This window comes from Taeniopygia guttata, chromosome 14 (genome assembly GCF_048771995.1).
Source record: "Taeniopygia guttata chromosome 14, bTaeGut7.mat, whole genome shotgun sequence".
Classification (NCBI taxonomy): domain Eukaryota; kingdom Metazoa; phylum Chordata; class Aves; order Passeriformes; family Estrildidae; genus Taeniopygia; species Taeniopygia guttata.
The window spans coordinates 6,104,688-6,119,437 of record NC_133039.1 but is presented as its reverse complement, the minus strand read 5'-3'; the positions used below and the strand labels follow the sequence as shown (position 1 = coordinate 6,119,437).

Genomic DNA, 14,750 nt, shown 5'->3' with positions numbered 1-14,750 from the left:
TCCCTCCCACAGGACCCTCCTGCTGTCTTTAGCCCAAGTGCAAATCCCTCACAGATGAGGCACTGGGATCACCCAGATCAAGTCCAGCTGAGCAAATCCCAGTTCCCAAGCTTGTCCCACTGTCCCCTCCTGCCTGAGGACAGCCTCTCCCCACAGCCCTGTCCACACCCCACAGCATCCCCCGGACCTGAGGCTTTTGGGGAGCTGGCAAAGGGGCATCACCCCCCCTGTTCCCCCTGGCTCCATGCCCTGGTGTTCCACAGGGACTCAGCATTTGGGAGCTCCTCCTGCTCTTGTGCAAGGAGCCCTGGCCCCCCTCCAGGGCTTGGTTTATCCAGGCGCCGGCTACTCCCAAGCTTTGCATGGGCGTTGGGCACCAACAAAGGCTCTCCAGAGGCACAGGCCCAGTGCTGAAAGCAGAGATTTGTGCCTGGGGCTGCAGACCTGCTCCCTTCCCAAAGGTGTTCACCAGCAAGTCCCAGCAGCCACGCCTGCCAAGGAGGAAGAGCAGGGAAAACCCTGCAGGCAGCAGGAGCTCAGCTGGCAGGGGCTGGGATGCAGCACAAGGGCTCTGCTGGGATTAAATCCCCGTGGTGAATGGCTGGTGGGGTGGGATGACTCCAGTTTGTTTCATCTGTGATGCCAGAGCTGGGCAGAGCCACCACCGAGGTCTCTGTTCTGCAAAGGGGGTTTAAAGTGACAGAGGGCAGGGTTGGGTGGGGTTTTGGGAAGGAATTCTTGGCTGGGAGGGTTGGGAGGCCCTGGCACAGGATGCCCAGAGAAGCTGTGGCTGCTCCATCCCTGGAAGTGTCCAAGGCCAGGCTGGACAGGGCTTGGAGCAGCCTGGGACAGTGGAAGGCGTCCCTGCCATGGCAGGGAGTGCAACGAGATGAGATTTAAGGTCCCAATTCATTCTGGGATTTTTCTGAGTGTCCTTTATGAGCTGAGCCTGACAGGAGCTGGGGCAAGCTGAGCACCCTTGGGGCACGCCCACCTCCAGCTCCTGAGACCTGGGGAAAAACCTGAGCAAGCAGCAGCTTCATCTTTTGGCTGCCCTGCTCCTTCCCTCTGCCAAGCACCCTCAGCTCCCTGCACACACCGTGCCACGTTCGCAGGCAGCAAAGCCAAAACAAACCAGGCTCTGCAGCTGCCCCGGGGGATTTTCCAGCTTTGCCTCCCTGCCCTCCTCCTCTGGCTGCTCTGCACAGCTGCACCTGGCAGAGCATCCCCAGAGAGCCCCACGGCCAAGGACAGCTCCAAACTCCAAACAACAGCTCCCAGCATCCAGGCACTGCGCCTGCTGCTCGGGTCTGCCCCGACAGGCAAAGCCCTCTGTGCCTGGAGCAGCTCGGTGCTGCTCTGTGCTGCTGTTGGGGTGGATAAATGCTCCTGTCCCTTCTCCAGAAAGTCTCTGTCCTTTCATCTGATTTTTGTGAATAGGCCTTGCTGCGTCCAGGGCTCTGCTTCGGCACAGGGGAGCAGCCACAGGACTGGGTCAGAGCCTTTCCCACCGCCTGCCTGCACAGCCTTCCCCAGGAGATGCTGGAAACCATGTCAGGAGAGCCTCTAGAAATCATCCTCTGTAGTTAAACACCTGCCTTTGAAGCTGGGACCTGACTTTTGCTTCCTGCTCCCCAGGGCCAAGAGCCCCGATGGCAGAGCCAGGCTGATGAAAGCTCCCGGCCTCCTGAGGATGCTCTGAGGCACAAAATGGGGAGACACAACAGTGCTGGGGGCTCAGGAAGGGCTGCTGATGAACCACCCTCACCCCAAGCCGGAGCAGGGCACCAGGATCCACCTCCAGCCCCGCAGCAGTGCCTTGTTCCAGCCCCACCTCATGCCAGGCACGTCCCTGGGCTCTGGGATCCTCTTTGCAGACCCCACCAAAACTCCTGGAGCAGAACTGGGAATTCTGCTCTGCTCTCAAACCCCTGACGAGTCTCAGAGAGAGACACAAACCTGTGCAGCAGTGATGTCCCCAGGAATGTCACCAGGGCAGGGGACAGCCCCTCATGGAGCTCCAGGGGGATGTTTCACAGCACCTGCCCTGGTGGAATGGCACAGGGGGACCACAGATTTTATTAAGGTGACTGCTACAAACCAGGGGGATCAGATTTTACTAAGGTGACTGCTACAAACCAGGGGGATCAGATTTTATTAAGGTGACTGCTACAAACCAGGGGGATCAGATTTTATTAAGGTGACTGCTACAAACCAGGGTCCTGCTGGGGCATCTTGGCCAGCAGATTGCTGAGACTGAATATTTAGTCCCAAGCCCACCCTCCTGGAGAAAGGGGGTCCCTCTGAATGGATCTGTGCTGTCCCAGCTCCGTGGCTCCCAGCACCACGAGGAGGCTCTGCAGTGTGTACAGCCCCCCTGCACAGGACAGAGGCACAAAGTGTTGGAAGCACAGCTGGATTTGGGCTTGGAGCAGTCAGAAGATCCCAGTAAAAGTGCCAAGCTTGCAGGGATGTGCCTGTCACCTGCCTGTCACCTGCCCTGTCCTTATCTCATCCTGGCCATGCAAACAGGAAACAATTCAAAATGTTCAAAATGTGGGGCAGGAACATTCTTCTCTCTTTCAGGGTTTTTCATAGAGGAGTGCAGTCCCTCTGTGCTCCTCTATGAAAAATCCTGAGAGAGAGAAGAATGTGCCTGCCCCACATTTTGAATTTTGAATTGTTCCCTGTTTGCGTGGCCAGGATGAGATAAGGAGGGAGGATTCACTGCTGGTGTCTCCAGTGGCACTACCAGGGGAGGGAAGGTCCCAGCAAAACAACGACCCAAAGGCCTGGCAGGGGTAAATGGGCTCAGAGTGGGGCTGGGAGCCAAGAACCCAAAATTTCCAACCCCAACTCCATCACCTCCACATCACAGAGCCACCACATGGGCTGACCCTGCACAAAACCACAACAGGGCCAAGAAATATTCCTGGGAGCTTTGGGAAGGGAGGGCTGCAGGCTGCACTGAGGGCAGGGCAGAGGGAGGGAAAGGTGCCAGGTCCAGGCTCTCAGGTTGTAGATTCCACAATAATAATCCTGTAACAGGAGAAGCCCAGCTCATTGCTGGTACAAATAGGTACACACACGCAGGAAAGTGCTTTAGCAGGGCTGGGGGAGGAGTTATTACAAGTAAAAAGTTGAATGACAAAGGAGAGGTTGTGGGTTGAGTCAGCACCCGCTCCAGAAAGTTGATCAGGTACTGGCTGGATGGGGCAGGGACACAAACCCCACTGGTATAACCCCCTAAAACCCCTCCAGGAGCACAAGGAACAATAATCAAACAAAAGCAGAAGGGTGTAAGGGGTGTGTTTCAATGAAAGACAAAAATTGGAGGCCAGCAGATGCTGAGCAACCCACCTGGACTGGTGCAGAGCCCCTGAGCAGCAGCATCAGCTCAGGGGACAGGTAAAGGTCCCAGCCCAGAGCTGCAGGAAGAAGGAGAACAGAATTTTGTGTGTGTTTTTGTGTTGGAGCTGGCACAGGTGACACCAGGGGCTGCTGCAGGAGTGACACAGCAGGGAAACAGCACCTCTGTGGGGACAGTGAGGATGTGGAAACCTGGAATGGTTTGGGTGGGAAGGGACCTTCAGGACCATCACATTCACCACCTACCATGGCAGGGACACCTCCCACTGTCCCAGGTTGCTCCAAGCCCTGTCCAGCCTGGCCTTGGGCACTGCCAGGGGTCCAGGGGCAGCCACAGCTGCTCTGGGAATCTGTGCCAGGCCCTTCCCACCCTCACAGGGAAGGATTTTTTCCCTTGAATCCAATCTAAATCTCTCCTCTTTTATTTAAAACCATCCCCCGCCCTTGTCCTATATCTGCCCACATAAAAAATGGTTCTCCCTCTTTTTTATAAGCTGTTTAAATACCAGAAAGCCACGTTCAGGTCCCCATGGAGCCTTCTCTGAACCCCTGTGGCACACACCAGGACAATCCTGAACCCCAGGTGTGTCACAGACCACCTTCCCCAGCCACAGGGAGCAGAGCAGGCAGCTCCAGCTGTCCTGGTACCCTCATGGGGCTGGGCACAGCCCTGTGGAAATGAGATAAAAATCAGAGAATCAGAGCTGGGACACCTCCTTCAGCACAAGCCGTGACACCATGGCAGGTCAGCACCTGGCACAGTGACAGTGGCAGTGCCACCACCACATCCCCACCCAGGGCTGAGCTCAGCCATCCCCAGCACTCAGCTGGGGCATCTTCACAAAAAACCTTGTTTGGGGAAGGGAGTGAGGCCAGAAGGGGCAGGAAAAGGCAAGAAGAGCTGACTCCACACCCTGGCCCCGAGCTGAGACGGGTTCCCACAGCCAAGAGAGCGGCTCTGATTTGACATCTCCTCACACACCCCCAGCAGCAGGGCTGCCTTGCCCTGCCGTGTGGGAGCAGTCTCTGGGGATTAGGAAGGTGCTGGGCAGGCCTTGTTCCCCATCTCCCCCCTCCTCCTGCTCTGCTCCAGCACATTCCCACTGAATGTGGGGATCCACGTCCTCCTGGGGCTGAGGATCAGAGGCAGGTGATGGAGAGGGGCCCTGCAGGATCTTGCAATGGAAGAGCAGAGGTGTCAGCTGCTCAGGAGTGTGGGGATCCAGAGCTTCCCTCTGTCTGCCCTGGGACCCTGGCAGGGGTCAGGAACCCCCCTGGACAGAGCCCCCAGAGACACTGGCTGTGATCTCTGTCCATGGAAAAGAGTTTTCAATCTTACAGGATCAATTACCAGCTCTGAGTGTTTGATATAAGTAATAATTAAGTGTGGCACGGGTGCAAAAGTAAAATTTTAGGATTCTAGATTAGGGGTCCAAAGGGGACAAGATGGAGGAAATTGGGTGTGCCTTGTCCTTTTTCTCCTTCTTCATGCCCTCCATGTTTCACTGTGGTGTTGGCATTTTTCTGTTGGTTCAGGCTGGGGACACACTGTCCAACGTAGGTGACAGATATTGGCACGTTATTGTAAATCCAGCACAGGGAGTTTCTGTATTTAATGTTTGTACCATCCCACTGAGGGCAGAGCCCCACACGCTGCCCTGCAGGACAGAGCTGCGGCAGGGCAGCAGAACATGTTAGAGATAAACAGAATAAACAACCTTGAAACCAGCACAGACCAATTATGGCTTCTTCTTTGGCAGTGGGGCTGACAGACAGAGACATTCTGCAATTTTGGGATCATCAATACCTCAGATTCTGACACAGGAGGGCCCCATCAGCCCTGCAGCCAGGAGGGGAGCACACATCCAGCTTCAGCACGACACAAAATCAGCCCCCCAGCACCTGAGCCCACAGTGTTAGACACAACCCGAGTTAAATCAGACCAAACCAGCCAGAAGAGCACTTACACCGTGATCTTGAGGATCCTAATTCAGGGCCTCCTCCGTGGCATCTGGACCAGGCTTTACACCACACTCATGCCTGGCATTCCCAAGGAAGGCACTGCCTGTCCTCAGCTGCACTTGGGATTGGCCTCGTCAACACCAGGAAGGAATTCAGCCCTGGAATGACCTCCTGAAGAGGAACCAACTCATGGGCAACCATGCCATGACCTCCACCAGTGGCTCCTCAAATATTTTCCCACAGCAAGTGCAATCCAACCACAGTTTGACAGCCCTGAGCAGCCCTACAAGAGGACAACTGAAGGCCTCACCCAGCACAAGTTCCAGTGACAAGGCAGAAAAGCCCCAGCCAAGGGCTCTCAGCCACCTCCTCCCTGCACAGCCTGAAGTGGGAGCCCAAAACTATCTAAATTTTCCTAGCACAGTGCCAGCCAAGCATCCTTGGTGTCTTCCAGAGCTCCTCATGCCCCTCAGAGAGATCCATCACTTGTCACGTCAGCACCAGCCAGGAATTTTTCTCTCCCTTCTCCAGGAATTTTTCTCCCCCTTCCCCACAGCCCAGCTGGAAGATTCAGCCCTGGACAAGATATTTCATCACTGCTTCTCCTGGATTTCTCAATGCTTAATCATTTTTGCAGTCGTCTGCAAATGAGTCGAAGCCTTTGCTATGAGGAAGCAGAGGCATCTCCACCTCCCTTCCTGGTAATTCTGCAAGGCTGGGAAAAAAAGAAAAGCACATGTGACCGAGGCATTAATAAGACATCTCGAATACAAAAACAAGCTAATTAAAACCAGGCATGACCTATTCATAAAATAAGTCCTTTCAACTTCAAGAGGAGAGGAGAAGCCTTTGAAGCCAGGCTTCATAATCCAGAGAGATCCCTGCCTCCACCAGTGACCTCACCTGGAAACTTGTTCTTACCCAACTGTCGCCAAAGCCTTCCCAATAAAAGCTGGCTTTGGAGACAGCTTGGGATTAACAATTGGTGAAGGCAGAACCTCGGCAGAACGAGTTCCCCAGGGTACAGAGGACTCTGCAGGGGCTCTTTGCCAAGGCTAGGATGCCTGTGCAACTCCTCACATGTTCCTAGCTGGGTGGGAAACCATCTCCCAGCAGGATTTTTGGGCTGCCCTGCTGCACCCTGCCATGAAATGTGGAAGGTCGGGGTCCAGCAAAAGGAGATTTCCAGAACAGGAGGCTCTGACATCCCCACTGCCAAAAAGAAGAGCTGAGGGAGCAAAACTGATGGAGTGTCCCAGCTTGGGAGAACGTGGAGCAAAAATCCATCTGTAAACACAACATCTGCAGGGAGAGGAGGCAGGAAAAGCCCAGATAATCCTGGGCTTTGAGGCAGCCCCCAGCAAGGACCAAAGAAACCCCTCGGGACACAGCCCTGCCTAATTGCCCCGAGTTTCACACTTCCCTCCCACACACTGTGGCCACCACAGGGATGGGGACATGGGGCCAGTTTGGCAACGCCCGGCGTGTCTGCAGCCACTCATCCCAGCCCACTGCTGGAAACAGCCATTGTCTGCAGGCTTTACTGTGAATGCAGCCAGATGCCAAGATAATCCCCTTATTAGCCTGGTTCCTCTTCTGTTGCATCCTGCCCGACTCAGAGATCACAGAAAGCTCAGCAGACCAAAGAAACGCCAGCACTGGCTGAGGGAAGGCTTGGGAAGAGGAGTTTGGGGGTGTCCATGGAGCTCCAAACACAAAGCTGAGTGGAGAAGGGCCCAGAGAGCTGCAGAGGTCCCCACTGGAGCGGGCACTGCACAGGGGTCACCTGCAGCTCAGCTGGTGCCAGGCAAGAGGTGACACCACAGCCACCTCCCGAGACAAGGAGCTGGCAGGACATCCACCATCCTGGGCAAGCCAGGAGAGGCTGGAAAACAAAGGGACCAAGCTTGTCCTCATGGCTCAGTAGTGTTGGAATCTGAGCTATTGATGATTCTGAGATTGTAGAAAGTCTCTGTCTGTCAACCCCGCTGCCAAAGCAGAAGCCATAATTGGTCTGTGCTGGTTTCAAGGCTGTTTATTCTGTTTATCTCTAACATGTTCTGCTGCCCTGCCGCAGCTCTGTCCTGCAGGGCAGCGTGTGGGGCTCTGCCCTCAGTGGGATGTTACAAACATTAAATACCACAAACTACCTGTGCTGGATTTACAATAACGTGCCAATATCTGTCACCTACGTTGGACAGTGTGTCCCCAGCCCAAACCAACAGAAAAATGCCAACACTGCAGTGAAACATGGAGGGCATGAAGAAGGAGAAAAAGGACAAGGCACACCCAATTTCCTCCATCTTGTCCCCTTTGGACCCCTCATCTAGAATCCTAAAATTTTACTTTTGCACCCGTGCCACACTTAATTATTACTCATATCAAACACTCAGAGCTTGTAATTCACCCTGTAAGATTGAAAACTCTTTTCCATGGACAGAGATCACAGGCAGTGTCTCTGGGGGCTCTGTCCAGGGGGGTTCCTGACCCCTGCCAGGGTCCCAGACCTGCCAGGGCAGCCAGAGGGAAGCCCTGGATCCCCACAAGTAGGACATCCTTTGGTGAGAGAAGAGGGGACTTGGGGAACGCCTGGGAAGAGACTGAAAGACAACCTCAAGCTACCAATGATCTCCTTCTTCAAATACAGACCAGCAAGAACAAACTGCCCCAGCACAAATCCTAACCCAGCTTCTTTTCATTTTAAATGCCAGCAGGGATTTGTGGGAGCCCCACAGATCACAGAACCAGGGACACAGACACACAAGTGCTCCAGCATGGCCCTTGAGCTCCGCCTGGGTCTCTGCTGGGAGCAGGAACTGATGTGACACACGAGGGGCGTGAGTTTCTACAGTTCCCTGGATACCAGGACAATCAGAGATTAATCCAAGTGTCGCTGTCCCAACTTGCAAACTGAACTTGTGCTCTAAAAGCTGCCAAGATGGTTTCAGGAACAGTGCTGTAGGATTTTTCGATATATGACTGGGATATAAAAAATATTAGTTATAGGATGCCCTCCAGCAGGATAGAGCATGGTTTTGTGGGGGAAATGCAGGGCACAGCTGCAGCACCAGAGTCACCAGTGCCACTTCTGCCACTCTGGAAGCCCTGAGGTTGTGGGAAGGGCTGCTGTGTCCCTGCAAGCTGCCTGTTAAACCCAAAGCCTCCTGCCCAGGGTCAGAGAGCAGCTCAGGAGGGGGGACAGGGCTCTCCTGGAGCCGGGGATGCCCAGCAGCAGCGCTGGGCTCTGTCCCAGGGGGATGCAGCCTCTCCCTTTGCATGAAGCACCGAGGGATGTGCACAGACAGCCCAGCTTTGGGCTGCTCAATCCCCCACACCCCTGGGAGGGACAGCCAGAGGATCCCCCCCCAGCTCAGCCCAGCGCCTGGGGCTGCAGAAACGCTGTGCAGGGAGCAATGGCACATCCAGAGATGCTGGATGAACACAGGGACAGATACTGAGCACCTCCTGCCTCAGCCCCTGCTCTGCAAAAGCACTTTTCTTGCAGCCAGCCACCTGCAAAAGCACTTTTCTTTTAGCCCCAGCAGAGCCCAGGACAGATCCACCTGTTCCATCAGAGCAGGATTGCTCCCTGGGGCAGGTTTTCTTTCTCTCCAGCTTTTCTGAGCTCTTTGCTCTTGATCTCTGTCTCGCTGTCTCCAGCCCCCCAGGGCTGTCTGTGCCAGGCTCTCTCCTGCTTGTCCTAGACCTGGAATCACAGGCTCTTGAGCTGTTTTACCTCGGATAAACTCTTCCCCTGGTTACCAGCGTGAGCACAGGCTGCACACAGGAGCTGTGAATGAGGTTAAAACGAGGGGAGAACATCCCTGTGGAAAAGCACCTGATTTCCAGGCACTGTACAGGCTTTAATATCGTGTAGCTGCAGCAAGGCTTCCTTTCCTCAGAAAACCCACGAATTCCAAAGGAATTAATACATTCCCAGTTCAGTCCCTGGCTGTCCCACATCCTTTGGGAATGCTGGAAAGCCTCATTGCCACAAACTGGACACAAACCCAGGCAATGCAGCCCAACCTCTGAGCACATTTCACACACAACCTCTGCTCCAAGGCAAGTTTGGGATTCCTGACGCACACCCACACATCCATTGGGCCCCCTGGAAAGGACCATCACTGCTGGATCTGTCTTTGAACCCATGGGATATCACTGACAGCATCTGCCCACAAATTCCCACTTTTTATCCCCCTTCTTCCTGGAGCATCCTGCAGCAGATGCTCTCCCCCTGTTCAGCTATACAAGGTCTGAGCCCAAAAATTACCTTCTGATAGCTGGAAATAAGTCCTGGATTGGTCACAGAGTTGAAGGTGGTGGGGCTGCTCACCGAGATTTTGGTGAAGATGGAGAGCAGGAGCACCAGGCTGGAGAGGTACATCCAGATCCTCTCCCCTCCAAACCTCTGCTGGTGATGCTCAGGAATTGTGACAACCTGCCAGGGAGGGAGAGCCATCACTGCTCACCCCATCCTCCTGGGGTGGTCCTGCCAGGGCAAGGGGACAGCAAGATTCCCAGAGCAGAACTCAGGAGTCCCACAGGATTCCTGGGAATGGGGGACCTGTGCAAGGCCACACTCCCCACCACAGGCTCAGGGCAGCTGTGCACCCCCAGATCAGATGTGGGCAGGCACAAACAGCCAGGCAAGCGCCAGAAGAGCATAAGTTACCTGTCGGGAAGGAGGAAAGAGACAGAGAAAAACATGGATACTGCTGCAGCTCAACACTGACAGTGATCCTTGACACTTTCTCTGCTCTTAATCTAGCTCTGGTTCACCCTCAAGGGCACATTTACACCCACAAAAGGCTTCAGATACCCTTGATACCCTTTTGGGTATGGGGCCATGGTGGAGAGCCCCTGGCACCCCTGCCAGCAGGAACCTGCTTCCCTCAGCCCGTCAGCTCCTGACTGGACATCTCCCACCAACTCCTTGAGCACCACAAAAGCCAAATGCTTTTGTTGCTGTTATTGTTTCTGTGTGGCAAGCACATTCTCTCTCTCAGGATTTTTCATAGAGGAGCACAGAGAGAAGAAAGAGAAAACAATTTCTATTTCTGCTCCTTGTTTTTCCCATGTGGAATGTGTTTGGAGAATTGTTTACCTAGAGTGATTGCTTGGTTGGGTTCTGGTGAGGATTGTTTGATCCTGATGGCCAATCCAACCCACCTGGGGCTGGACTATGGAGTTGTGTTAAAGATATAGTTAGAACAAGTAGGTCTGTAGTTCTTAGTATCTTCCTTTATATAGTATATTAATGTATTTTAAAATAATTATAATAAAGAAATCATTCAGCCTTCTAGATTGAGTCAGACATCCTCATCTCTTCCCATCGGGTTTGCCTGCATTTACAACATTTCTGCAGGACCCAAGGACTTGAGATACAACGTGTGGGGAAGCAGGGAATGGGGTGACCTATTCAGCCATGTCCCTGTTAGGACCTGCAGGGGCTGGATTAGGAACTCGACTCCAAAATGTCCTTTTCCCTGAGCACGAGGAGCTGAGCTGACTCCAGCCTCACCGCAGGACACTGGAAAAAGGCTGAGTTAGCAGGGCTGTGCTAATTACCCCCTGCGCGGCTCCTCCCAAACCTTTCGAGACTGTGAAATGGCCCATCTGCTGTGACAGAACTCGTTGTCTTAATCACACGACACGTTTGTGACATTCCACTCGGCCAAGAGCGAAGGAGGAGCTGCAGATGCTCAAAGGTGCCAGCTGGACCAGCTCTGGTGCTTCCCCAGGGGATAACTCGGGAAAAGGAGGTGGAAAAAATAAGGTTGGAACTGGAGCAACAGGGCACAGACGGCTCCGTTGTTTCTTAAAATTAAGTGTGGCCAAAGAGCCCCCATGTGGGATGAGGGATGTTGTGTGTGTTTAGCAAGAAAATCTTTTAACACATAAAATTCAGGTAGGTGGATGTGATGCTCCCACAGCCCAGCACATCTGGACATCCCTGCTGGGTTTGGGATTGACTTTCCTGTCTCTGGGAGGATGAGGAGCCACACATTGCTGTGTTTGCTGGAGGTGGCCCTGTGCAAAGAGAAGGACCAACAGCCAGTTTTGTCAAGATTAGATAGGAATAAGAGGGGGGAAGAGCAAACTTTGGACAGCCATGGTTTGTTGGAGTCACCAGGGGCATGCAGGAATGGTGGAGATGGATGTTTGGCCCCACAGATCCCTCCCCAAGCTCAGAGCAGGCTGTGGGAAAAACCCAACAAACTCCAGCATCCTCTGTGCAATGAGAGGGAAATGCAGCTCCAAGGACATAAATTCTGGCAGGAGGAGGTGGACAGAGTGGGGAAAAGCGTGGGAAAGCAGTGGAGAAAGCAGGGGGGGAATCAGTGGGGCAGTGAGGTTGATGTCCCTGTGCCCAGGGTGTCACAAGAGGGACAGAGGTCTGTCTGTACTTACAGGCCACCAAGCCATGTCACTCCCAGCAGGAAAATATCCACTGATGGTGCTCCTGTTCACCCTGCAGGAAGACTGGGAGGAGGAAAGATCAGCACAGAGCACCCTTTCCCTAAAACCCAGACAAGTCACTAGGACCCAAGTCTCCCAGACAAGAAGCCAAGAGACAGGAGACTCGATAATTAATGGGAGCTCTGCAACTCGAGCTTAATTACATGAAACGGTGGCTGCACCCCAAGTACCCGGAGCCATGAATAGCAAAAGGAAGCACCTGGAGAGGGGGAAGCAGGGAGGATGTTCCTGTCCTAGTGCCATCCCCAGCAGACAGGCTGGCTAATAGGACACAGCTTTGGCCAGGGTTTTTCTGCAAGGCAGAATAAATGCAGTTGGAGACTTTATCTGAGGCTGCTCAGTGTTGAACCAGATGCCCTGATAACAGCAACAACACCCCGTAATAGACACGGGCAGAGCTGCTCACACCCAGCAGACAGAGGCTGGGGGAGAGATGGTTAATTGGTTAATTCTGTGGTTAATTCCACTTTGCTCCCAGGCTACAGGAGCCTTTCCATCGGGGGTGAAAGGGGCAGAGGATTTATACAAAATGGAGCAATTCACAGAATACCAGAATGGTTTGGATTGGAAGGGACCTTGAATTTTATCTTGCTCCAAACCCCTTCCACTCTCCCAGGTTGCTCCAAGCCCTGTCCAGCCTGGCTTTGGACACTTCCAGGGATGGGGCAGTCACAGCTTCTCTGGGCACCCTGTGCCAGGGCCTCCCCACCCTCACAGGGAAGAATTTCTTCCCAATATCCCAGGTAACCCTGCCCTCTGTAGTGGGAAGCCATTCTCCCTTGTCCTGTCACTCCAGGCTCTTGTCCAAAGTTCCTCTCCAGCTCTCCTGGAGCCCCTTTAGGCACTGGAAGGGGCTCTAGGGTATCCCCCAGATCTCTCTCTTCTCCAGATGAACACCTCCAGCTCTCCCAGCCTGGCTCCACACAGCACAACACCCAAAATACACAAGTGAAAACAAGAAGAAAATAACAGAACTTTCAAATATTCCACGCAGAAAATATTCCAGCCCTGAAAAGTAAACCTATTCAAACAAGAAAGCAGAAAGGAACAAAAGGGTCTTACCCATATTCCCATACCAAGGTTTAAGGAAAAATAAACCACTACAACAACAAGGTCAGCAACGCTGAACTGCTGTGAGGGGGTAACAGATCAGGCAGTGGAATTTAACTCCTTCATTCCTCAGCCTCACAGGGTGACTGAATCAGTAATTAATGAGCAGCCCAAGGGCATTTATCATTAAACAGCCCAGCAGCAGGAATTGTGCTTCCAAAGGTGCCTGGGTGGGCAGCCCGGCCCCCACTGCTTCCCACCCCTCTCCACTCCCCAGGGAGCCAAAACCACCTGATTTTAGTGACCCACAAATGGGCAGGGTTGAAAAATGTCAGAGTGATGCCTCACGTGCTTCCCTCCCTTCCCATCACTCTAACACTGTCAATTTTTGACAATTATTGACTCTAACACTGTCAATAGCCAAAGGACTTGCAGCTCAGCCTTATGGATACAGTTTGTTCCCAAATTCCTGAGCCCTTATCAATATCATAACTGCACTGCATGAAACCAGGCAAAGCTGGGGGTTTTCTGTGTTTTAAAGCAAAGATCAAACAGGAGTTGGGTGAACGGCTGAGGTGGAGCCTGGCATGGCAGCAAGGGCTGACCAGGAGAGACCCCCACAGAAGAGATCACAGAATCACGGAATCATTTGGCCTGGAAAAGTCCTCTTAAGATTATTGAGTCCAACCACTATTCCACATCTACTCTGCTTTTAAATCCCTGGTGATTCCACCACTGCTCTGGGCAGTCTGTGCCAATGCTTGACAACACTTCCCATGAGATTTTTCCTAATATCCAACCTAACCTCTCTCCCAGTGCAATTTGAGATTATTCCCCTTGCTCTGTCACTTGTTAACTGGGAGAAAAGACCAACCCCTCACCTGCACCCTCCTGTCAGGGAGCTGTGGGGAGAGGAAGACACAGCAATTCCTCTAAAGGCCAACAAGATAGGCACAGGAAATCACCTAAGAATCCCTTGTTTTGGGGTATTTAGCCATCAGTTTGCTGCGCTGGACGTTTGTCTGGCTCATTCCCAAGTGGCAGCACACTTCCACAAGGTCTCACTGATAAAATAAACACAGTGCAGCTAATATGCCCATCACTGAGTCAGGTCAGCATTTCTCCTCTCTTTGAAGGAGCCGAGGCAGCACCGGGAGCAGCACTGCACATCCCAGAGAGGAACCGACCTTCCCCCTCAGTGCTCAGCTGGAATTTGACCTGCATTAACACATCCAAAGTACCCACACGTGTCAATAAATCAGCCTGGTGTATCCATTAACATTAAGGAAAGCACCTGGTTTTACCCTTTTGAGTCAATGAACCCTCCAAAGTCCTTGGAAGTTTGTCTCCAACATAGAAATGGTGTCAACAAAGGTTAATTTTCACTTCTGAACACGCCAAAAGCTTTATACTCATTTGTAGGACGTGATGGAAAGATTAAACCAAACAGCCTCTGAATGCTCATCAATTCCACCAGTGTTTTCTCTGCAACAGGTGAAGAACTTGGGAGTCTCTGGGACTGGGAGCTGCTGCCTGGCAGCCAGCCGGCCATTCCACCCACACCTGCCCAAGGAAGGTTGGGAAAACAAACCTGGACAAGTTCAGCTCTGCACTATGGTGTATTTTTCAGCCCATCCATGCATTCAGGGCAGGCAAGAAACCTCAAAAAAAAAAACCCAGCTTACCTGTGATGAGCTGGTTTGGATTTTACCAGCTGGAACCTACACCTCCTACAATATTCCCATATCACAGAGTCACAAAATGGTTTGGGTTGGGAAGGATGATCTCATTCCAAAATCTTGCCATGGGCAGGGACACCTTCCACTATCCCAGGTGGCTCCAAGCCCCATCCAAGCTGGCCTTGGACACTTTCAGGGATCCAGGGG

The 14,750-nt window shown here is 52.9% G+C and overlaps 1 long non-coding RNA gene across 1 annotated transcript; it reads right to left on the bottom strand.

The window, feature by feature from the left end:
* Positions 1-10,555: 10,555 nt before the first annotated feature.
* On the bottom strand, positions 10,556-13,060 carry LOC140685101 (uncharacterized). The gene is made up of 2 exons (XR_012058310.1): positions 12,877-13,060; positions 10,556-11,817 (listed from the first exon to the last, which is right to left on the bottom strand). It is a non-coding gene; the product is annotated as an uncharacterized lncRNA (long non-coding RNA).
* Between the last annotated feature and the right edge of the window lie 1,690 nt (positions 13,061-14,750).